Here is a 23,650-nt window from a genome sequence, read left to right on the forward strand (position 1 = left end):
CATCATAGTAATGTGAGGGGAATTATAGGTGATAGGTGGTTACTAATTTCAAAAATAGGGGCTTCCAGTTTCTGCTCTAATGATATAGGAGTTAAGAAATGACTTAAGCGGATAGTAAAAATTAGGCGGGTGTGGTGGTGCACACCTGTTATCCCGGCTACCAGGGAGGCTGAGGTGTGAGGATCACCTCAGCCTGGGAAGCTGACGTTGCAGTGAGCCATGATCACACCACTGCACTCCAGCCTGGGTAACAGAAGGAGACCCTGTCTGGGGGGAAAAAAAAAAAAGATTTTGCACAAACTTTTACGATGACTCTGCTCTATAATTAAAAGTGATTTCTGCTTTGTTGGTGTTTTCTCACACATTTATCTGGTTGACCAGATATCTGCATATGATAGAGTAAGAATGACCCATTTCCCTCCAAGAAGAACAGCATTGCAAGGGGGTTGAGGATCATGCGTGCGTGTGGAATCCAAACATTGAATGCACCGAGACGGTGGTGCATGAAGCCTGTCTGTGAGTTTATGATGAAGCTGCACAGAGCTCCACAGCTGGCTCTCACTCCTTTCTCTCACCCTTTGGCTTCAGTTTAATTACATACACACCCTTCAGAGCTGCTCGGGGCCACCACGTCTTCAGCCTTCTGGCATTTTTTGTAAGAAACACTAAACCTCTTTCCAACGTTGCCCTTGGATTTTGTGTGCACGTCTTCTAGCCCCTGAGCTGCTTGACCTGTACTTGCATGGGTACCGTAACACTGGATAGGACAGAAGCTCCGCCCAGCCCCACGTGAGAGCTCTGTGCTCTTCAGGGACCATGTCCTGTTCACACTGTCTCCCTCACATCTAATACAGCCACGATACTCGGCAATATAGTACCCCACCCAACAGGCAACTGAGAGTCTGCCAGTGATACAGGAGTTAAGAAGAAATCACTTAGGCAGACAGTAAGGGTATGGGAGTCCTCGGTAAGACTTTTCTTTTCTTTTTTGAGATGGAGTCCCACTCTGGCGCCCAGACTGGAGTGTAGTGGCGTGATGTTCGCTCACTGCAACCTCCGCCTCCCGGGCTCAAGCAATTCTCCTGCCTCAGCCTCCTAAGTAGCTGGCATTACAGGCGCACGCCACCAACCCCGGCTACTTTTTTTTTTTTTTTTTTTTTTTAAGTAGAGACGCGGTTTCACTAGTCAGGCTCGTCTCGAACCCCTGACCTCGTGATCCACCCGCCTGAGCCTCCAAAAGTGCTGGGATGACAGGTGTGAGCCACCGCGCCCGGCAGTTTTTCTCTTTAATGAAAAGCAGCCCCGGCCAGGCGCGGTGGCTCACGCTTGTAATCCCAGCACTTTGGGACGCCCAGGCGGGCGGATCACGAGGTCAGGATATCGAGACCACGGTGAAACCCCGTCTCTACTAAAAATACAAAAAAAAATTAGCCTGGCGTAGTGGCGGGCGCCTGTAGTCCCAGCTACTCGGAGAGGCTGAGGCAGGAGAATGGCGTTAACCCGGGAAGCGGAGCTTGCAGTGAGCCGGGATCGCGCCACTGCACTCCAGCCTGGGCGACAGAGCGAGACTCTGTCTCAAAAAAAAAAAAGAAAAGAAAAGCAGCCCCAAGTCATTTTCTAACAATGAACAGCCTGTCAAGTCGAGCCGCAGACATAGACAAGCCAGCTGGGAACTTGTACGGGTGAATGTCGGCGGCACCTAGGGACTAGACACGTTCAAGATGGCGGCTCCATCTTCCCGGGAGGAACTAACGACTAGACACGTTCAAGATGGCGGCCCCATCTTCCGGGCAGGAACTAGGGACTAGACACGTTCAAGATGGCAGCTCCATCTTCCCGGCAGGAACTAGAGACTAGACACGTTCAAGATGGCGGCTCCATCTTCCCGGCAGGAACTAGGGACTAGGCACGTTCAAAACGGCGGATCCATCTTCCCAGCAGGAACTAGAGACTAGACACATTCAAGGGAGCGGCTCCATCTTCCCTCCTCTTTGTCAGCCACATGTAAAGTAAGAAAAACAGGACCGAGATCCCCGACCAGCTACAAAGCCCATTTGCATAAACGATTAGGGTGGGCAACCAGCCTTTCCTGTGGGCTATGTAAATGTCATACTTGATGAAACCAATCTCTGAGCTCTATGTAAATAAGACACCGCCTCCTCAAACTGGACTGTAAAATCCATCACATTTGGTGCCAGCTGGTCCTTTCCACTTGGAGACCCCTTTCTCTATAGAGAAAACCATTTCTCTTTCTCTTCTCGTCTCCTGATTAAACTTCCACTCCTAAACTCCTCGTGTGTGTCTTTGTCCTACATTTTCCTGATGCCCAATGACGAACCCCAGGGTATATACCCCAGACAACGTAGCCGCTTCACTAACATGTAGAGAGCTTACACATTGTAATTCTCATCCTCACAATAGGCAAAGAGCAGAACATACTGAAAATCAGCAACTCTTGGATCCATCAGAAAATAGAGATAACAAGACTAAATGCTGCCTCAAGACTGGACAGACAGGAGGTAAGTGGAACTGTGCTTGTCTAGGAGTTCCTGCTGGAGCCAGCACCTGATGGACACATTTGCAAGGTAATTATTAAACAGCTGCAGGCTGACAGTAGACAAGCCTAAGTGAGTTAAAAACTCCTGGCCAGGCGTGGTGGCTCACACCTGTAATCCCAGCACTTTGGGAGGCCAAGGCGGGCAGATCACCTGAGGTCAGGAGTTCACGACCAGCCTGGCCAACATAGTGAAACCCCATCTCTACTAAAAATACAAAAATTAGCCAGGCGTGGTGGCAGGCGCCTGTCATCCCAGCTACTCAGGAGGCTGAGGCAGGAGAATTGCTTGACCCTGGGAGACGGAGGTTGTAGTGAGCCCAGATCGCACCACTGCACTCCAGTCTGAGTGACAGAGCGAGACTCTGTCTCAAAAAACAACAACAAAAACTTCTAGGGGCCCATCTTAGAGGGGACCTTGTACTTTCACAAATTTTACCTCCGGGAGCTCTACCAGGTTCCCAGGGTGAAGATCAAAGAAATATCCAGTTGTGTGTTACTGGGGGAAAGCAACCACTTGGCAATATTTCTAGGGAGACAGTAGCATTTTGAAATACGCCCAAAGCAATCTGTGTCCTCTCTGCCCTCAAAGTAAATTACTTTAGCACAGTCAAAGCGACCTGGGGGAAGGGAAATCTTCTATTTCAGTTTTTGTTTTTGTTTTCAGGCAGATTTTCACTCTTGTTGCCCAAGCTGGAGTATAATGGTGCAATCTCGGCTCACTGAAACCTCCGCCTCTGGGGTTCAAGCAATTCTCCTGCCTCAGCCTCCTGAGTAGCTGGGATTACAGGTGCATGCCACCATGCCTGGCTAATTTTTTGTATTTTTAGTACAGATGAGGTTTCACCATGTTGGCCAGGCTGGTCTCGAACTCCTGACCTCAGGTGATCCACCCACCTCAGCCTCCCAAGGTGCTGGGATTACAGGTGTGAGTCACAGCGCCCGACCAGATTTCAGTTTCTGTTAGCTTTCAACAACACTTTTCATGCATGAGTGATGCAGGCGGCCATGTGCTCAGCCATTCCATCAGGGTTCCAAGCAGCAAAGCTGCAAAATGGTTCTGACTCCTTCACTGAAGAAGAGTCTCCATGAATGCATTGGAAAGACTCATGAGATGCTATTGAAGCAAGTAAGGAAAGACTGACTGTGGATATGCTCTCTGTCTGTTAGGTCACAGTACTCCAACCACAGAAATGAGATGCCTCAAGGGAGGCAGAGGCAGAAAGAAGCCGTCACTACCAAGAATAAATAAAGCCAGCAGAGCCACAGTGATGGCCTGTGTGCTGCAGGTGAGCATCACCTTGTCGTAAGACCACAGGCCTTCCTGGCCACCCTGTTCAGTTGGCCTCGTGGTGGGAGTCACTAGACTCAAGATAAACCCAGCCAGACCATCTGGTTGGAACTACCCAAGGAAAGGCCATTGTCAGCACAAAGTCAGTGGAGTCTTAGAATGCACAGCTGTGATGGGCTGATTCCTTCTTCCAAATCCCTATGTTAAAGCCCTAATGCCCAGGACCTCAGAATGTCACCATATTTGGAGATAGAGTCTTTAAAGAGGTGATGAAGGTAAAACGAAGTCACCAGGGAGGGCCCTAATCCGAGAAGACTGGGGTACTTATAAGAAGAGATGAGGCCGGGTGTGGTGGCTCACGCCTGTAATCCCAGTACTTTGGGAGGCCGAGGCGGGTGGATCACGAGGTCAGGAGATCGAGACCATCCTGGCTAACACGGTGAAACTCCGTCTCTACTAAAAATAGAAAAAATTAGCCAGGCATGGTGGCACGCGCCTGTAGTCCCAGCTACTCGGGAGGCTGAGGCAGGAGAATCGCTTGAACCCGGGAGGTGGAGGTTGCAGTGAGCCAAGACTGTGCCACTACACTCCAGCTGGGCAACAGTGCAAGATTCCATCTCACAAAAAAAAAAAAAAAAAGAGGAGGAGATGAGGACACAGACACACACAGAATGACGACCTGTGAGGACACACTGAGAAGATGGCATCTACAAGCCTAAGAGAGAGGCCTCAGGAGGAACCAGCCCTGCCCACACCTTGATCTTGGACTTCCAGCCTCCAGGATTGTGGGAGAATAAACGTCTGCTGTTTACAAGCCACCCAGTCTATGGTATTCTGTGATAGCAGCCTGAAATGGACTAAGACACCTCACAAGAGGAGGAGATGAGGACACAGACACAGACAGAGGAAGGACTCTGTGAGGACACAGGGAGAAGACGGCATCTACAAGCCCAGCAGAGAGGCCTCAGGAAGAACCAGCCCTGCCCACACTTTGATCTCAGACTTCCAGCCTTCAGAACTGTGGGAAAATAAAAGTCTGCTGTTTAAGCGGCCCAGCCTGTAGTATTTTGTTATGGCAGCCCTAGGTAACTAATACAACAGGTGTTTCATACTGTTCCTTTCCTCAGGTGGTGTTGCAAAATACCCCACCGTCTTTAGGTGGTGTTAGAAGAGACGGCAACATCTGCCATAACCCCCGGAAGAGTGTTCTATATGTTACACTTTGGGGAGGTTTTCCTCAAAGCATTAGAGTTATCTGAACAATGGGAATCTTTGCACAAAGGAGGATGAGTTCTACTCGGGGATAGTACCTACTAAGAGAGACACGTTCTCTTCTTTTCAATTGCCCTTTAATGAAGAAATAAAAAATTATTTAATTATTTAGTGAAGATATAAAAAAATTATTGCATTCTTTCAACAGAGATTCTGCACTTTTACTCCCAGGTATTTATGAAACCTCATGTTGATGCCTGGTGCATAGGCCAGGCAGTGGGGCTGTACCTAAGTAATGCCTGGTGGTTGGCCGGGGGTAGCTGGAGAACCAATAACATACTCTAATAGTCCATGACATCGGTCTACTCAAGGGCCATGGCTCAAATAGAAGGCTGTGTTTGGAGGAATTCAAAAGAGGTTCCACTGAGAAGGAACCTGTGAATCAGAGCTCCCACAATACTTTTGGATTGTGCGGTTCAAATGCCATATTGGTTTTCTTCCAGCTCTCCAGTTCCGGCAGCACTGAGGCAGATCTGAGTTTCTCAAAGCTGGGCCCATCACCATCAAGATAGTGATGGCGAAAGCAATGACAGAAGAAGTCCAATTTAGAGTAATATTAGGAGCAGTGGTTTTGGTCTAAGGCTGTGCATGCTTTTCTCAGCTCATCATTATCACCAGCAAGGATCAGGATGGACAGGTGGGCACATCTATGCAACCCTAACCTTTCTAAAACCACCTAGGCATAGATATTTTCCTGAAGACCAGTCAGCTCAGCCTGCCTGGATGGGCCCTCATGGCTACTGTCTGATTTGAAAAGTAAACCTATGAAAAGTGGAAAACACTGTGTGAGATCCAGCACTGTTTTGTCACACCAATTCTTGACATTAAATCCCTCGAAGGACATTAATATGACCTTCAAATCCTAGCCCCCAGGAAAGCTTCACTTTAGTTTTTTGTTTCCTGGGTATCCCTTCCTACAATCCACTAAGCAAATGCCACACACCCTCCTTACATGCATCAAACAGTGCTGATAATGGATGAAACACATAGGTATCAGCTCATGCCTGCACTTTCAGAGAAAACACTCTTGCTTAGACCATGGGTATGTCAAGCTGCCAAGGATACAAAAGGTAAAACAATCCAAGGGCAACAGGTGGTTCATGACAAAGAACTAAGAGGGCAGCATTGTGATTCCAAAAATTTGGATATGGACGTCAATGAGAGTGAAAGAGTGAATGAGAGAGAGGGGGACGGGGAGGGGGGAGGGAGGGAGAGAGAGACAGAGACAGAGAGAAAGGAAGGAGGCGGAGGAGAAGCAGGAGGAGGGGGAAAAGGAGGAGGTGAAGGGGAAGGAAAAAAAAGTAGAAGGGGCCGGGTGTGGTGTCTCATGCTTGTAATCCTAGCACTTTGGGTGGCTGAGGCAGGCGGATCACGAGGTCAGGAGATTGAGACCATCTTGGCCAAGATGGTGAAACCCCATCTCTAGTAAAAATACAAAAATTAGCTGAGCGGGGTGGCGCATGCCTGTAATCCCAACTACTCGGGAGGCTGAGGCAGGAGAATCACTTGAACCAGGGAGGCAGAGGTTTCAGTGAGCTGAGATTGCGCGACTGTACTCCAGCCTGGCGACAGAGTGAGACTCCATGAAGGAGGGGAAAGGAGGGGAAAGGAGAGGGAGAGGAGAGGGAGGGGAGAGGAGAGGAGAGGGAGAGGAGAGGACAGGAGAGGCAGGGGAGGGGAGGGGGTAGGAGGAGGAGGAGGAGAGAAAGGGAAGGAGAAGAAGAGGAGGAGGAGGAGAATAAGAAGGAGAAAGAGGAAGAGGAGAAAGAGGAAGAGGAAGAAGAAGAGGAGGGGAACGTGGAGGAGGAGAAGGAGGAGATGGGGAGAGGAGGAAGAGAGGGAAAAGAAGGAAGAAGTAGAAGGAGGGGAAGAGGAGGGAAGAGGAGGAAAGAAGACAGGGAGAGAGAATAAGAGAGAAAAACAGAGAATGAAGGAGAGAATAAATGAAAGACAGAGAGAGATGACAAAACCACTTGTGAAAGAGGCCTCAGTAGAAGAGGAGAATGAGCAAACAGGCTGGTCCAGGCCACTCTAAATGTCTCTAAAATGTTAAAGACTGATGAATGAGGAGCAGGAAGAGTTACACACGTCCAAGGAGACAATGTTGAGTGACCCGCAAACTTAGCAGAAGGGAGAAGGGGCTCTGGAGATGTCCAGTAATGGGCTAGAGCCCAGGCTCCCACACTTGGTAGTTGTACCATTCAACCTGGAGAGGCCTCAGTTTTCTCATCTGTGAAATGACCCAAGAATAGTATCTATCTCAAACCACTTTCTCTGCTCCTTCATGAGAAGAAACTCCTCTTCCACTGCAGTTTTATCATGAGATTGCAGGAATTCAGCCCCACCTTCAACCTGCACCTCTACTTCTTATGCCATTTTCACCGTAACGGAAGTGACTTCCTCCACTGAAGTCTTGAACCCTCAGTGTCATTCATGAAGATTGGAATTCCCTTTTTCCCCAATTTCTGTTCATGTGGATATCTTAACTTCCTGCCATGAATCACCAAGGTTCTAAATGACATTCAGAATGAGGAATCCTTTCAGGAAGTTTTTTTTTTTGAGATGGAGTTTCACTCTTGTCGCCCAGGCTGGAGTGCAATGGTGTGATCTTGGCTCACTGCAACCTCCATCTCCCAGGTTCAAGTGATTCTCCTGCCTCAGCTTCCTGAGTAGCTGGGATTATAGGCGCCTGCCACCATGCCCGGCTAATTTTTTTTATTTTTAGTAGAGATGCGGTTTCACCATGTTGATTAGGCTGGTCTCAAACTCCTAACCTCAGGTGATCCACCCGCCTTGGCCTCCCAAAGTGCTGGGATTACAGGTGTGAGCCACCGTGCCCGGCCCTGACTCGAATTTTGAAAAAAGTTCTACTCTGGGTAAAATCCTATCAAACATCATCGCTTGATACAGAAAAATCTTTCATGACAGAAAGGGTCAATTGATGTGACAAACTTCATTGTTGTCTATTTTAAGAAACTGCGAAAAAGCCACGTCAACCCTCAGCAACCACCACCCCGATCAGTCCGCAGACAGCAACACTGAGGCATGAGTCTCCACCAGCAATAAGGTTTTGACTCGCGAAATGTCCAGATAACTGTTAGTATTGTTTAGCAATAAAGTATGCTTAAATTAAACAAACATACCGTTGGAATGGTATATGGATACACCACAAAACACTCTTAGCATAATGCTCACCATTCACTAAGTGTTCAATCACGAGATTACTAACTGTGCCAATTCCTCTGTTTATCGCTCAGAAGGATGATGCATTTGTCAGGAGAAGCAAAGAAGATTCTTGAAAAGGTCATGGCGACGTTGCTGAAAGGTGGGGGAGAAAGCACGAACAGACTGAATGGGTCCCGTGAAGCTAAAGGCTGTGCGTAGCTCGTAAGAAAAACAATGAGCAGAGATTACGCTGGAGAAATATGCCAGGAAGGGAAGGGATGGTCAGAAGCTACGTAGTGTGTACAGTGATATTTTCACAGTGCTTTTGAAATCAGGGTGTTAATTGGCTAAATGAGCCACTGGCTGGATGACAGTATGTGAGCATTAGCTGCTCTATGTCAGCTGGGATTCTAGGAAAACAGATTGTGCCAAACATTTGGATATCCAGAGGAGGCACAATGATTGTGCATTAGAAATAAGACTTATGTTTCCCACCCAACTACCTCTCTCTGGGGCATGACCTGCCATCTAAAAACAGTCCACCCTAATGCAGCCTCCAGTCACTCTGCCAGCTATTGACCTAGAGTCTTGATTCTATGCAACAAGTAAGATCTTTGGATTTTAACCCATTGAGTTTTAGTAAGAATCTTCGATAAGGAGATTTCTTCCAGAGAACCAAAGCAGGAGTTGCAACATTGCAAATGGCGCACTGAGGTCTTAAATATCCAGCCCAGGAACATGATCAAAAACTCAGGAATTTTCCTGGTCATCGTTGTCTAACATGTATTCGGAATGTACTCTGCTGTGTGCAGCATTTTACAAAAAGACTCACTGGCCAACATTATGGGCATCAGGGGGCTTGGTTTCATTTTGCTGAAAAAAAATTCAACAAAGACGTCCACAAATAGGTGACAGGCAGTTGCCTACTCATTTCTTTGCTCATTTTGTTATTTACTTGCTCTCCTACTTTCTTGCCCTATAAAATGGACACAATACTCAAGCTTCCCCTTAGTGTTAATGTTTACATTCACGATGGGTATAAAAAGGTATTTCATGATTTGAAAAGTGTGATGCATTTTATTCTTTATAACTTTTTAATTTTTTGAATCTTTTTGAGTCATAATAACACATAGCTTAAAACACACAGACTGTGCAGCTGTACAAAAATATATTTTTTTAACTTGTTAGATTCAGTGGGGTCTGTGTGCAGGTTTGTTGCACAGGCAAATTACGTGACATGAGAGTTTGGTGTACAGATTTTGTCATCCACATAATCAGCACAATATCTGATACGCAGTAGAGACAAGAGTCTCACTCTGCCGCCAAGGCTTGAGTGCAATGGCGCTATCTCGGCTCACTGCAACCTCCGCCTCATGCGTTCAAGTGATTCTTGTGCCTCAGCCTCCTGAGTAGCTGGGATTACAGGTGCCCGCCACTGCGCCTGGCTAATTTTTGTATTTTTAGTAGAGACAGGGTTTCACCATCTTGGCCAGGCTGGTCTCAAATTCCTGACCTCGGCATCCACCCGCCTCAGCCTCCCGAAGTGCTGGGATGACAGGTGTGAGCCAGTATGCCCAGCCCATAGGCAGTTTTTTAATCCTCCCTCTCCTCCCACCCTTCACTCTCAAGCAAACCCCAATGTCTGTTGTTCCTTTGAGGCCACCTGTACTCAATGTTGAGCTTCCAATTTTAAGTGAGAACATGTGATACTTGATTTTATGTTCTCGCATTAGTTTGCTAAGGACAATGGTCTCCAGCTCCATCGATGTTCCTGCAAAAAATAATATGATCTTGTTCTTTTCTACAGCTGCAGAGTATTCCATGACGTATATGCACCACGTTTTCTTTACCCAGTCTATCACTAATGGGTATCTGGCTTAATTCTCATGTCTTTGCTATTGTGAATAGTGCTGCAATGAACATTCATGTGCAAACGTCTTTACAGTAGAATAATTCGTATTTCTTTGGGTATATAACCAGGAATGGTTGCTGGGTTGAATGGTAATTCTGTTGTTTTAATTCAAAAGTGTGCTTTTTTTTTTTCTTTTTGAGACACAGTCTTACTCTGTCACCCAGGCTGGAGTGCAATGGCACGATCTCGACTCACTGCAACCTCCACCTCCTGGGTTCAAGTGATTGTCCCTGCGTTAGCCTCCGAAGTAGCTGGAATTATAGGCACCTGCCACCATGCCTGGCTAATTTTTGTATTTTTAGTAAAGACAGGGTTTCGCCATGTTGGTTACACTGGTCTCGAATTCCTGACCTCAGGTGATTCGCTCGCCTTGGCTGGGATTACAGGCGTGAGCCACCGTGCCCGGCCGCCTATTTGCTTTTTTTTAAGAGACAAGGTCTTGCTCTGTCAGCCAGGCTGGAGTGCAGTGATTTGAGCACATCTCCCTGCAGCCTCAAACTCCTGGGCTCAAGCAATCCTCCTGCCTCAGCCTCCCCAGTAGCTGGGAGCACAGGCACACACCACCACACCCAGCTATTTTTGAAAAATTTTTGGAGAAATGGTGTCTTGCTGTGTTGCCCAAGCTGCTCTCAAAGCCCTGAGCTCAAAATGAGCCCCCATCTTCTGAAAGCATTATGATTATGGGTGTGAAGTTTCTTTGATTTTAATATTTTAACTTAATTCATAACAATATTTTTGAATAGGGGCACTCTATCCATCACTATTTAATTCTATAATTGTATATATTTGCAGGCCCTTGTGAACCCTGAATATCTGACATGGTGTCAGTTAATTTAGAAAGTTTAGGCCGGGCGTGGTGGCTCACACCTGTAATCCCAGAACTTTGGGAGGCTGAGGCGGGCAGATTGTCTGAGGTCAGGAGTTCGAGACAACTCTGGCCGACATGGTGAAAGTCCGTCTCTACTAAAAATAAAAAAATAAAAAAATACCTGGACATGGTGGTGGGCACCTGTAATCCCAGGTATTCGGGAGGGTAAGGCAGGGGAATCACTGGAACCAGGGAGGTGGAGGTTGTAGTGAGCCAAGATCATGCCACTGCACTCCAGCCTGGGTGACAGAGTGGGACTCCGTCTCAAAAAAAAAAAAAAAAAAAAGTTTATTTTGCCACAGTTGAGGACACACCTGTGACACAGCCTCAGGTAGTCCTAACGACATGTGCCCAAGGTGGTCAGGGCACACACTGGTTTTATACATTTTAGGCAGACATGAGACATCAATCAATATATGTTGAGAAGTACATTGGTTCCATCCAGAAACATGGGGACAACTCAAAGTGGGGAGAGGGATTCCAGGTCATAGGTGGATAAGAGACAAATGGTTGCATTCATTATTTTTTTGGTGTGTGTGTGTGTTTTTTTAACAGAGTCTCGTTCTGGCACCAGGCTGGAGGGCAGTGGTGTGATCTTGGCTCACTGCAACCTCCACCTCCCGGGTTCAAGCCATTCTCCTGCCTCAGCCTCCTGAGTTGCTGGGACTACAGGCACCCGCCACCATGCCCATTTAGTTTTTTTTATATTTTTAGTAGAGACGGGGTTTCACCATGTAGGCCAGGATGGTCTTGATCTCTTTACCTCGTGATCTGCCCACCCTGGCCTCCCAAAGTTCTGGAATTACAGGCGTGAGCCACCGCACCTGGCCAGGAGTAACTTTGAATACAATGGGAGGCAACTTTGCTCTGAGAAGTTCCCAGTTTGACTTTTCCCTTCAGCTTAGTGATTTGGGGACCCCAAGATTTTCCTTTCAAACCTTCTTAAATTATTAATGTCACTATGCTTCCATCTTCCATGAACTTAGGTGGCATCCATGGAGGTATCATTTGCAGATTCAAAGTAGCTCTTTGAACTTCTGAGTCATGGAGCACAGTGTCTTTAATATCACACTGTTTTTTTGTTGTTGTTGTTGTTGAGACACAGTCTTGCTCTGTTACCAGGCTAGAGTGCAGTGGTGCGATCTCGGCTCACTGCAACTTCCACCTCTCGAGTTCAAGCCATTCTCCTGCCTCAGCCTCCTGAGTAGCTGGGACTACAGGCACCCACCACCATGCCCAGCTAGTTTTTTTGTATTTTTAGTAGAGACAGGGTTTCACCCTGTTGCCCAGGATGGTCTTGATCTACTGACCTCATGATCCACCCACCTCGGCCTCCCAAAATGCTGGGATTACAAGCATGAGCCACCGCACCAGACTGCAGTAGTGAGTGTTAGTCACTCACTGTGAAGTTCCCTGTGGAGTTTCTTTTTCAAAAGAATTTTGCTGTGGATAACGCATTCTCATGATGTCAGACATCTGCAGTAACATTTATCTAGCAACAAGGTTAATTGCCTTCACATCAACAAAAACAGGTTGTGTTGCCAGCGAAGAAGAATGCCAGTTCTCCTTTCCATCCTATAATAGTTGTCATCAGTACTGGGGTATCCTGTTCACCTTCTCCCATGCTGTGAGATTAATTTTGAGAACATATTCACAGTATTGTTTCTTTTTTGAAACGGAGTTTTGCTGTTGTTGCCCAGGCTGGAGTGCAAAGGCACGATCTTGGCTCACTGCACCCTCTGCCTCCCAGGTTCAAGTGAGCCTCCGGAGCAAGCGCAGTCCTGCCCACACCGTGATTTCAGACTTCTGGTCTCCAGGACTGGAAAAGAATAAACTTCTTGTGGTTTTAAGCCCTCCAAGTGTGTGGTCATTTATTGCAGCAGCCCTAAGATATATATGTATTTTTTTAAGTTCTGGGATACATGTGCAGAATGTGGTTACATAGGTATACACGTGCCATGCTGGTTTGCTGCACCCATCAACCCATCATCTAGGTTCTAAGCCCTGCTTGCATTAGAAATGGGGTTTCGCCATGTTGGCCAGGCTGGTCTTGAACTCTTGACCTTGTGATCCACCCACCTTGGCCTCCCAAAGTGCTGGGATTACAGGTGTTAGCCATCGTGCCCGGCCTTTATTGCTCTTTCTACATAAAACCAGAAAAGCCAAGAAAGCTATTTCCCATAATGATATGCCCAAGTCCTAACCCCCAAAAACTGTGAATGTGAACTGATTTGTGAATAGGGTCTTGGTAGATGCATTCACGTTAAGGATATCGGGACAAGATCATCCCAGGTTCAGGACTGATGTACACTTCAAACTTTCATTCTATATTTTCACACAAGTAGTGTTGTTTGGCTCTGAGAATAACTTTCATTTTTATTTCCAGGAAATTTCATATCGTTCTCTTCAATTCAGTGAGTGCAAAAGAAGCAAGACAAGGAATGATATAAAATTACTCCTAATAGAAAATTCACTTTTAATCTTGCTTAAAACAAGTTTTTTGTTTTTGTTTTGGTTTTTTTTTTTTTTTTTTTTCGTAAAATGAAGGAGAGAGCTGAACTGCAAGGATGAAAATTTATTTCCACACAGGGGAGAAACACTGATTGGAGAAAATGTACAGTTGCTGTTTAGACACTTGAGCCTCAGGATCTAGAAAAGATGCACCTCTCAGATGGGTCTGAAATTGGAGATGATGATATCTAATCACCTGGAGACGGGAAAGTAGGTTCACTCAACGCTGAACAGTGCTACTCATCTGCAAGATTGTATAATGAAGTTCTGAAGACCGAGGCTGTATCTGCACCTGTTCTTTAACCAGTGCACACTTAACAAGCACGCCATGTTTAGCTGCTCAGCAGAGCTTTCTTTTTCAGAAACAGAGACGGGGTGCGGAGGCATTTTACAATCCAAGGGCCTCCAGCTTCATAGGCTGTCCTGTGGGGATGTGTGCTGTTACTCTGAGGATCAGCATTGGTTTTCCAGGTCCTTCATTAACATAACAAGTCAATGATAATAAGACAAGTTCCACTGCTGTGCCTCAGCTGAGACCAAAAAAAAAAAAAACAAAAGCTGGAATCATTTAGAAATAACAATCCCAGGCCAGGCATGGTGGCTCAGGCCTGTAATCCCAACATTTTGGGAGGCTGAGGCCAGCAGATCGCCTGAGGTCAGGAGTTCAAGACCAGCCTGGGCAACACGGTGAAACCCTGTCTCTACTAAAAATGCAAAAATTAGCCAGGCGTGGTGGTACACACCTGTAATCCCAGCTACTCTGGAGGCTGAGGCAGGAGAATCGCTTGAACCTGGGAGATGAAGGTTGCAGTGAGCCGAGACAGTGCCATTGCACTCCAGCCTGTGCAACAGAGCGAGACTCTCTTTCAAAAAAATAAAATAAAAATAAAGGCAGTCACAAGCATTGTACAAGCAGGAAACCCACAACATTTTGCTTTAGAATCTACAGGCTCTGCTTTAAAATTCCTCCTCTCTCAAACTCACATTAAAATGTAAGCCTCAGTGCTGGATGGGAGGTGGAATGGGAGAGGTTTGAGCAACAGGCGATGGATTCTTCCTGAAGAGATCAATGTCCTTTCTTGAAGCATGAGTGAGTTTTTGCTCTATGGGTTCCCGAGAGGGCTCGTTGTTAAATAGAGCCTGGCGTCTCCCGTCTCTCTTCCCTCCTCTCTCTTCGTGTGGTCTCTGTACACCTATCAGCTCCCCTTCCCATCCCACCATGAGTGGAAGCCCCTGAGGTCCTGAGCAGAGACAGACGCTGGCCCTGTGCTTTTGTACAGCCTGCAGAAGCAGAAGCCAAATAAACCTCTTTCCTCCGTAAATTATCCACCCTCCGGTGTTCCTTTGTAGTGACACAAAACCAACGAAGACACCCCAGCTCTCTCTACCATGGGGTATTTATGTCACTAGTGATGACTGTCCCGATGAGGGGTCAGCCTTGCAGTTCCCTACTTCCCACTGCCTGTATGAGCTCAGAAACTTCTGGAAGCTGATGCACTCATAGAATAATCCACATAATTTCTGCAATGAGATGTGACGTAGTATCATGCTTAAGTGATATACTTTTTGTGTGTTTTTCTTTTTTTTCTTTAATTTTCCATAACTTTTTGGGTTACAGGTGGTATCTGGTTATACAAGTAAGTTCTTTTTATTTTTTTTTTGAGACAGTCTCGCTCTGTCAGCCAGGCTGGAGCACAGTGGCATGATCTCGGCTCACTGCAACCTCCACCTCCCATGCTCAAGCAATTCTGCTACCTCAGCCTCCCAAACAGCTGGGATTACAGGCGTGTGCCACCAGGCCTAATTTTTTTTGTATTTTTAGTAGAGATAGGGTTCCACCAGGTTGGCCAGGCTGGTCTCGAACTCCTGACTTCAGGTAATCCGCTTGCCTTGGCCTCCCAAAATGTTGGGATTACAGGTGTGAGCCACCACATCCAATCACGAGTGAGTTCTTTAGTGGTGATTTGTGAGATTTTGGTGCACCCATCACCCGAGCAGTACATATTCCACCCTATTTGTAGTCTTATCCCTTGCACCCTCCCACTCTTCCCCCCAAGTCCCCAAAGTCCATTGTATCATTCTTATGCCTTTGTGTCCTCAGAGCTTAGCTTCCACATATCAGTGAGAACAGACAATGTTTGCTTTTCCATTCGTGAGTTACTTCACTTAGAGTAATAGTCTCCAAAGGACATGAACTCATCCTTTTTTATGGCTGCATAGTATTCCATGGTGTCTATGTGCCACATTTTCTTTATCCATTCTATCACTGATGGGCATTTGGGTTGGTTCCAAGTCTTTGCTATTGTGAACAGTGCCGCAATAAACATACGTGTGCATGTGTCTTTATAGTAGCATGAATTACAATCCTTTGGGTATATAGTCAGTCATGGGATGGCTTGGTCAAATGGTATTTCTGGTTCTAGATCCTTGAGGAATCACCACACTGTCTTTCACAATGGTTGAACTAATTTACACTCCAACCAACAGTGTAAAAGCATTCCCATTTCTCCACATCCTCTCCAGCATCTGTTGTTTCCTGACTTTTAATAAAGCTGGAAACCATCCATCTCAGCAAACTAACACAAGAACAGAAAAACACTGCATGTTCTCACTCATAAATGGGAGTTGAACAATGAGAACACATGGACACAGGGAGGGGAACATCACACACTGGGGCCTGTCGGGGGGTGGGGGGCAAGGGGAGTGATAGTATTAGGGACAAATTTCTAATGTAGATGATGGGTTGATGGGTGCAGCAAACCACCATGGCATGTGTACACCTATGTAAGAAAAACTGCACATCCTGCACATGTACCCCAGAACTTAATAAAAAAGTAACCTATGTAACAAAAACTGCACATCCTGCACATGTACCCCAGAACTTAAAGTATAATAATAAAAAAAGTAATAGTCTCCAGTCTCATCCAGGTCACTGCAAATGCTGTTAATTCATTCCTTTTTGTGGCTGCGTAATATTCCATGGTGTGTGTCTCTCTCTGTCTGTGTGTGTGTGTGTGTGTGTATATGTGTGTGTCCATCAATATATATACGATGTCCAATGTTCTGGAGGCCACAGGCAGTAATGTCCATCAAGGTACCTACACACGTTGATGGACATTATTGCCTGTGGACATCAGAATCTTGATCCACACCTAGGAAATGACTGCATTCAACGTCAGGCAACTGGACTCCCTGCCAGACAGCAGCCATTGAGGACAAATAATAAAAGCCACAGTCCTCACCTTGCAAACTGGTATTTGGACTTTTGTCATTCAAGGATGCTCTCGATGGTTCGTGTCTACTAGGCTTGGGAGAAAGATAGGCTCGTGAGAGGAGACATCACACTGGCAAATCAGAGGCAGTTGAAGCAAGAACAGGAAGGAAAAGGGTGTGGGAATACCAGCCAACGAGCTGCTGTTCCCAATGGCACCTATGGAAAGATGTTTTGGAGGTGGACAGACGAAAGAGGAGACACAAGCAGTTGAGCTGAGCAAGGAAGGAACTTTTTGCAAGGATATTGCCTGCATTGCGGAGGACCAAGAATGGACAATATCACACCAGGTGAGCCTCCTGGGAAATGCTGCCTGGGTGGCAGGGTCAGCAAAGCAAGGCAGGGGGAGAAAATGGCCGCCGCTGTCTCTCCAGGTTGCGACCCTGGGAAGTCAGGGTGCACGGGTTTACTGGGCTTTGGTTTCCTCAGAGGACTGGTTTTACTCACACACAGCACGAAGCCATAACACGAGGGGCTCTTTTCCCACCACAGGCATCAAGCTGAATCACCGCACACGCTTCCATTCCAGACTCATGTTCTCCAGAACTTACAGGTTGGGATGGGACCACTGTAACCCATGACCCCAAACGAGGGAGCTTACAAAAGCAGCCATTTAACCTCTCCCAGGCCTGGAGACTACATCTGTGAAATCGAGGTGTCTACAGGGCTGTGCTCCCAGCAGAGGCTCTAGGGGAGAATTCTTCCTGCCTCTCCCAGCTCCTCTGGGCTCCCGGCATCCCTGGGCTTATGGCCCCATCACTCAAGCCTCTGCCTCCATCTCCACGTGGCCTTCTCCTCCGTGTCTGTGTCTCCTCTTCTGTCTCTTACAAGGACACCTGTCATTAGATTTAGGATCCACTGCACTCCAGGATGACCTCATCTCCAGATCCTTTTTTACATCTGCAAAGACCCTATTTCCACATTAAAAATCCCATGTACAGATTCAAGGTGAACTTGTCTTTTTTTTTTTTTTTTTTTGATGGGGGTGGGGGTAAAATAGAGGCACCATTCAATCCACTACAGGGGTTGAGAAGAAATAAAATATTACAAAATGCTCCCTGAATGTGATTTACAAGTGTTTTGTTTTTTTAAACGGAGTTTCACTCTTATTGCCCAGGCTGGAGTACAACAGCGTGACCTCAGCTCACCGCAACCTCCGCCTCCTGTGTTCAAGCGACTCTCCTGCCTCAGCCTCCCGAGTATCTGGGACTACAGATGCCCACTACCACTCCCAGCTAATTTTTTGTATTTTTAGTAGACATGGGGTTTCACCATGTTGGCCAGGCTGGTTTCAAACCCCTGACCTCAGGTGATCCGTCCACCTCGGCCTCCCAAAGTGTTGGGATTACAGCCATGAGCCACCGCGCCTGCCCAATTTAGAAGCTTTTCTTTGTGGGCATGAAGGTTCAGTAAGAGCTTCCTCTAGTCCTTGTCAAGATCAAAATTAAAGGTATTATAAACAGAGATGCCTATCTGTAGGCCACATATCCAGAAAATAAATGCTGAGATAATTCTGGCCTCTGAATAGGAGTCTGATATCTCCATTTGGTGTTGCCAAAGCAAGCCCTGACTTCTCTCTTCTCTCACTCATTGAGACAGAGCACAAACCCTCACTCCTTGTGTCTCCAAGTCACATGTATCGGGCCATACTCACCTGATACCTCACGGATTGTCCCGGGGATAGTTCTATTTCTAGCTCCTGGGCAGGAGGGTGACCATGCGTCCGACGGTGCCCAGCAAGCCCATCTGGCCTGCACTTATCTGCCTTTGGGTACAGCCTGCCCTTTGTCCCAAGTGTCTGAGCATAAAAATAGCCCACCATGTCATCCCCGCAGATGACAAGCATATGAGTGGCTAGTTTCTGCCTAAGAACTCTCCCGAGGTCTCCCTGAAAACTCATGGATGCCTGGGCTGGCCCAAGATGCAGCAGAAGGTCACTGACAGACTCCCTTCCATTGATTCACAGTTTCCATGACTCCCACACTCATAGCATTGACCTAACAAAAGCAAAGTAAGCTACATACTCTGCTCCTGCCCCAACCTCTCTAATAGCTGCTAACAGAACCATTGGATTGGTTTTTTTTTTTTTTTTCACTTGCAACTTCAACACATCTTTGCCTTCTCCCCGAGTCTTTTAATTCAAATGTTCAGTCATTCTCCATCAGGTATGCACAGGAGATACAAAATCAGTATGATAATGGTCTTCAGGTTGTGGGTGACAGAGCGGGAGCACTGCCATCTTGAACAAACACCACCATTCTAGGCTCCCCTTGATTAAAAACCGCCTAAATCCAGCCCCAAAACATCAGCCTAATGACTCATGTCAGCATAACCAGAAACATTCCAACCCTAAGATAAACCCCTCTCTGACCAGAAACATACCAACCCTGAGATAGCCTCCCCTCTGACCAGAGACATTCCAACCCCACAATAAACTCTCCCTCACATACAAACATTCCGAACCTATGATAAGCACCCCCTTCCAAAACCCTTAAATGTGCTTAGTCTATAAGAGAGAAGGGCTCTGACCTAATTCAGCCAGAAGCCCCTCTCAGGTTTCTCTAAAATAAACCTGTGCTTAACTGTCAAGTCACATTTCGTGCTTCTTTCCTCTTTAATTCTTACAGTGAGTGTGTAGAGCACACTTGACATAAGTGACTCCATCTTAGAAAAAGATTCCATCTTACATTTCATTCAAAAGGCATCATGCCTACAGGGGCCAGATGTTCACCTGATCAATAAAGACCGCATCCAACCAGTTAAGGACACAACCAAACACCCTCTTCCATTGTCAGTGCTCACCAGAGGACTCTGTGGTCATGAAAGAACAGGGCTTCAGAAGCTCCAAATGGCTGCCTTAACAGACGCCATCTTGCTGTCACTTGTAATCATTACCCAGCATCCACTGCAAAAGGCTCTGCCCACTGATATCAAAGGCTCTTCCTTGCAAGATGGCGAGCACTGATGGTCCTCCAGGGCCAGGGCCAGGCGACTTTTTTTTTTTGTCCACATCAATATCCCTGTGTTCCTTTGTTAAGCTTTTTCCTACCCCTTTTCTCTTGATAATAAATGTTACTTTGTTTGATGTAGAATGTTTATAACATGCATATACTGGTGAAGTATATTAGTATGTATAGGGTGCAACACTGACTGACTTGGGTCACAGCAGGAGCCTGTGTGCCTGTAGCTCTGACTAAATGCTGCCAGCACACAGGCTCCAGTACTCCAAAGGTTCATGCCACTTCTGTACTAAACGGGAAGTCCTAAGGAGAATTGCCTCCTTGAAAACTCCATCCATCTCAGGGCTTCTGTAAACTGAAATAGCATCAATAAAAGGCTGAGCTTGTGAAAAGACACAACCATACATGGACCTGGTTATCTATCTCTGACCTTGCACCACTCGTGAGAGTGGGCTCCAGCAAGCCAGCCATCAGGAAAGACAAGAAAGGTGAAAACTGATTCACCAAAGGAAGGATACTTGAGCTAAATTAAATATTTTATTACATTTTCTCAGAATTTTTAGCCCATCATCACTGGTCATAAGAGAAATGCAAATGAAAACCACAATGAAATATCATCTCATGCCAGTTAGAATGGCGATCATTAAAAAAGTCAGGAGACAACAGATCCTGAAGAGGATGCAGAGAAATAGGGAACACTTTTACACTGTTATTGGGAGTGTAAATTAGTTCAACCATTGTGGAAGACAGTGTGGTGACTCCTCAAGGATCTAGAACCAGAAATACTATGACCATAGACTGGATGAAGAAAATGTGGCACACAGACACCATGGAATACTATGCAGCCATGAAAAGGGATGTGTTCATGTCCTTTGCGGGAACACGGATGAAGCTGGAAACCGTCATTCTCTGCAAACACCAGAACAGAAAACCAAACCCCGCATGTTCTCACTCATAAGTGAGAGTTGAACAATGAGAACACGTGGACACAGGGAGGGGAACATCACCCACCGGGGCCTGTTGGGGAGTGGGGGGCTAGGGGAGGGAGAGCATTAGTAGAAATACCTAATGTAGATGATGGGTTGATGGGTGCAGCAAACCACCATGGCACGTGTATACCTATGTAACAAACCTGCCTGTTCTCCACATGGACCCCAAAACTTAAAGTACATATATAAAAAAGCATAATATATTATATACATTCTATATAATGTATAAATAATATATATGTATATTATATATAAAACGCCTATAATCCCAGCACTTTGGGTGGCTGTATTTATTTCATAAAGTTTCAAATTAACGATTTTAAAAAAAGAATTTTGAATTTTATAAATTTGAATATGACTTGGCCTGGGACAGAGGCAGAGCCCACAAGAGCCCTGCAGTCTACCCTATACCCTGCTGCCACAGTGACCTCCCTAACATACACGCCTGATCACAAGTCCCCTCACAGCAGCTTCCATGGCTTCCCCTGCCTTTTGAAATACTGCCCAACTTGTGTTCTGTCTCGGCACTCTTGTTCTGAGGCACCCTTGATCCATGCTGGCATGGTTGATTTTATAAGTCCACTTGGCTGAGCCATGGTGCCCAGATATGTGATCAAATGTTCTTCTGGGTGTTTCTCTGAGGTTTGAGATAAATATCGAAATTGGTAGACTTTGAGTAAAAGCAATTTGTCCCTCACATGGTGGGTGGGCCTGGTGTAATCAGTTGAAGGTCCTAACAGAACAAAAGACTGGGCTGGGCAAAGTGGCTCACACCTATAATCCCAGAACTTTGGGCAGCTGAGGCGGGTGGATCATCTGAGGTCAGGAGTTTGAGATCAGCCTGGCCAACATGGTGAAACCCTGTCTCTACCAAAAAAATAAAAAAAAATAGCTGGGCGTGGTGCGTGCCTATAATTGCAGCTACTAGGGAGGCTGAGGCAGGAGGATTGCTCAAACCTGGGAGATGGAGGTTGCAGTGAGCTGAGATCACAACATTGCACCCCAGCCTGGGCAACAAGAGTGAAACTCTGTCTCAAAAAAAAAAATCTAAATCAGTACACTTGGAGTAAAGCAATTGGTCCTTCCTATGGTGGGTGGGCCTGGTCCAATCAGTTGAAGGTCTGAATAGACCAGAAGGCTGACGTTCCCTGAAGGAGAAGGCATTCTGCCAACAGAGGGACTCTGCACTCCATCTACATCATCAGCTCCTTCCCTGGGTCTCCGGCTGCCTGGTCTACCCCATACATCTTGGGACCTGCCAGCCTCCATCATCATGTGAGCAAAATTCCTTAAAATAAATGTGCTTTCTATCAATACACACTTCGTATTGGTTCTATTTCTCTGCAGTATCCTGACTGATGCACACAGTTCCCTGGTTCTGTGGCACCCACCTCCCGTGGTATCCTTGTTCTGTAAGAAATTACTAAGTTTTAGGTGAACGCCAAGGAGGAATTTCGTCCAGGAAAGCTCTTTGCCTCCTTGTAGACCTGATGAATTTCTATTCACTCCCTAAATTTCAACTCAGATACATGTATTTTCTGATAATGTTTCTAACTCTATGGGCAAAACCAGGCATCTCACTCCATGGCATCTGGGCACACAGATACAAAGGTGCATCTGACATGCCCCTAAGTTGTTATGTACCATCTTCCCCTGACTGAATCTCTTAGGAATGACATCCATACCAATGGAATGTGCCATCCAGTATTTAATACGTGCTCAAATATTGCCGAGCGTGGTTTTTCTCTTCTCGGCTTTCAGTCCAGGCTGGCACCATTTCTCTGCAAATCAGTGTATTTTCCACCCACCTGATTTTCCTGCCCCCAGCCTCCCCTCCCACAAGGCACCCTGAAGCTGCTGTCAAGCTCAATCTCCTGAAGAGAGCCCAAATCCTTCCCACAGCCTTTGGAAAGCCTCCCATAGCTGCTTCTCACAGTAAATCTAAGTAAACTACAAGCTGACTCCCAAGTTCCCCTCCCCATTCTTCATTCCTGTTTCTAGGGATGTTGTATGTGTCTTTCTTGTTGTTGTTGTTTGAATACTTTAAGTTCTGGGGTACACGGGCAGAACAGGCAGGTTTGTTACATAGGTATACACGTGCCATGGTGGTCTGCAGCACCCATCAACCCGTCATGTACATTAGGTATTTCTCCTAATGCTCTCCCTCCCCAAGTCCCCCACGCCCCGACAGGCCCTGGTGTGTGATGTTCCCCTCGTGTCCATGTGTTCTCATCGTTCAATTCCCACTTATGAGTGAGAACATGTGGTGTTTGCTTTTCTGTCCTTGTGATAGTTTGCTGAGAATGATGGTTTCCAGCTTCATCCATGTCCCTGCAAAGGACACGAACTCATCCTTTTTTATGGCTGCATAGTATCCCATGGTGTCGCTGTGCCACATTTTCTTCATCCTACCTATGGTCAAATAGTATTTGATATGGATAAGGATGGATAAAGAAAGTATGAGTCTGTTGTCATGCTGTGGATAAAAACATATCTGAGAATGGGCAATTTAGAAAAGAAAGGTTTAATTGGACTTACAGTTCCATGTGGCTGGGGAAGCCTCACAATCATGGTGGAAGGCAAAAGGTGAAAGGCACATCTCACACTGTGACAGAGAAGACAGCATGTACAGGAAAACTCCCCTTTATAATAACCATCATATCTCATAAAACTTACTATCATGAGAACAGTAGGGCAAAGATCTGCCCCCGTGATTCGGTTACCTCCCACTGTGTCCCTCCCACAACACGTGGGAATACAAGATGAGATTTGGGGCCGGGCGCAGTGGCTCATGCCTGTAATCCCAGCACCTTAGGAGGCCAAGGTAGGTGGATCACCTGAGGTCAGGAGTTCAAGA

The 23,650-nt window shown here is 46.4% G+C and overlaps 1 protein-coding gene and 1 long non-coding RNA gene across 2 annotated transcripts in view; one reads left to right on the forward strand and one right to left on the reverse strand.

Moving 5' to 3' along the window:
• The window catches only part of LOC129475920 (dehydrogenase/reductase SDR family member on chromosome X), a 318,446-nt gene that overhangs the window by 100,653 nt on the left and 194,143 nt on the right, over positions 1 to 23,650 (reverse strand). The gene's annotated exons all lie outside the window — the stretch shown is intronic.
• Positions 1,606 to 4,892, forward strand: LOC129475924 (uncharacterized). Its single transcript, XR_010119822.1, has 3 exons — positions 1,606 to 2,009; positions 2,422 to 2,519; positions 3,725 to 4,892. It is a non-coding gene; the product is annotated as an uncharacterized lncRNA (long non-coding RNA).

Source organism: Symphalangus syndactylus, chromosome Y, assembly GCF_028878055.3.
Source record: "Symphalangus syndactylus isolate Jambi chromosome Y, NHGRI_mSymSyn1-v2.1_pri, whole genome shotgun sequence".
NCBI lineage: Eukaryota > Metazoa > Chordata > Mammalia > Primates > Hylobatidae > Symphalangus > Symphalangus syndactylus.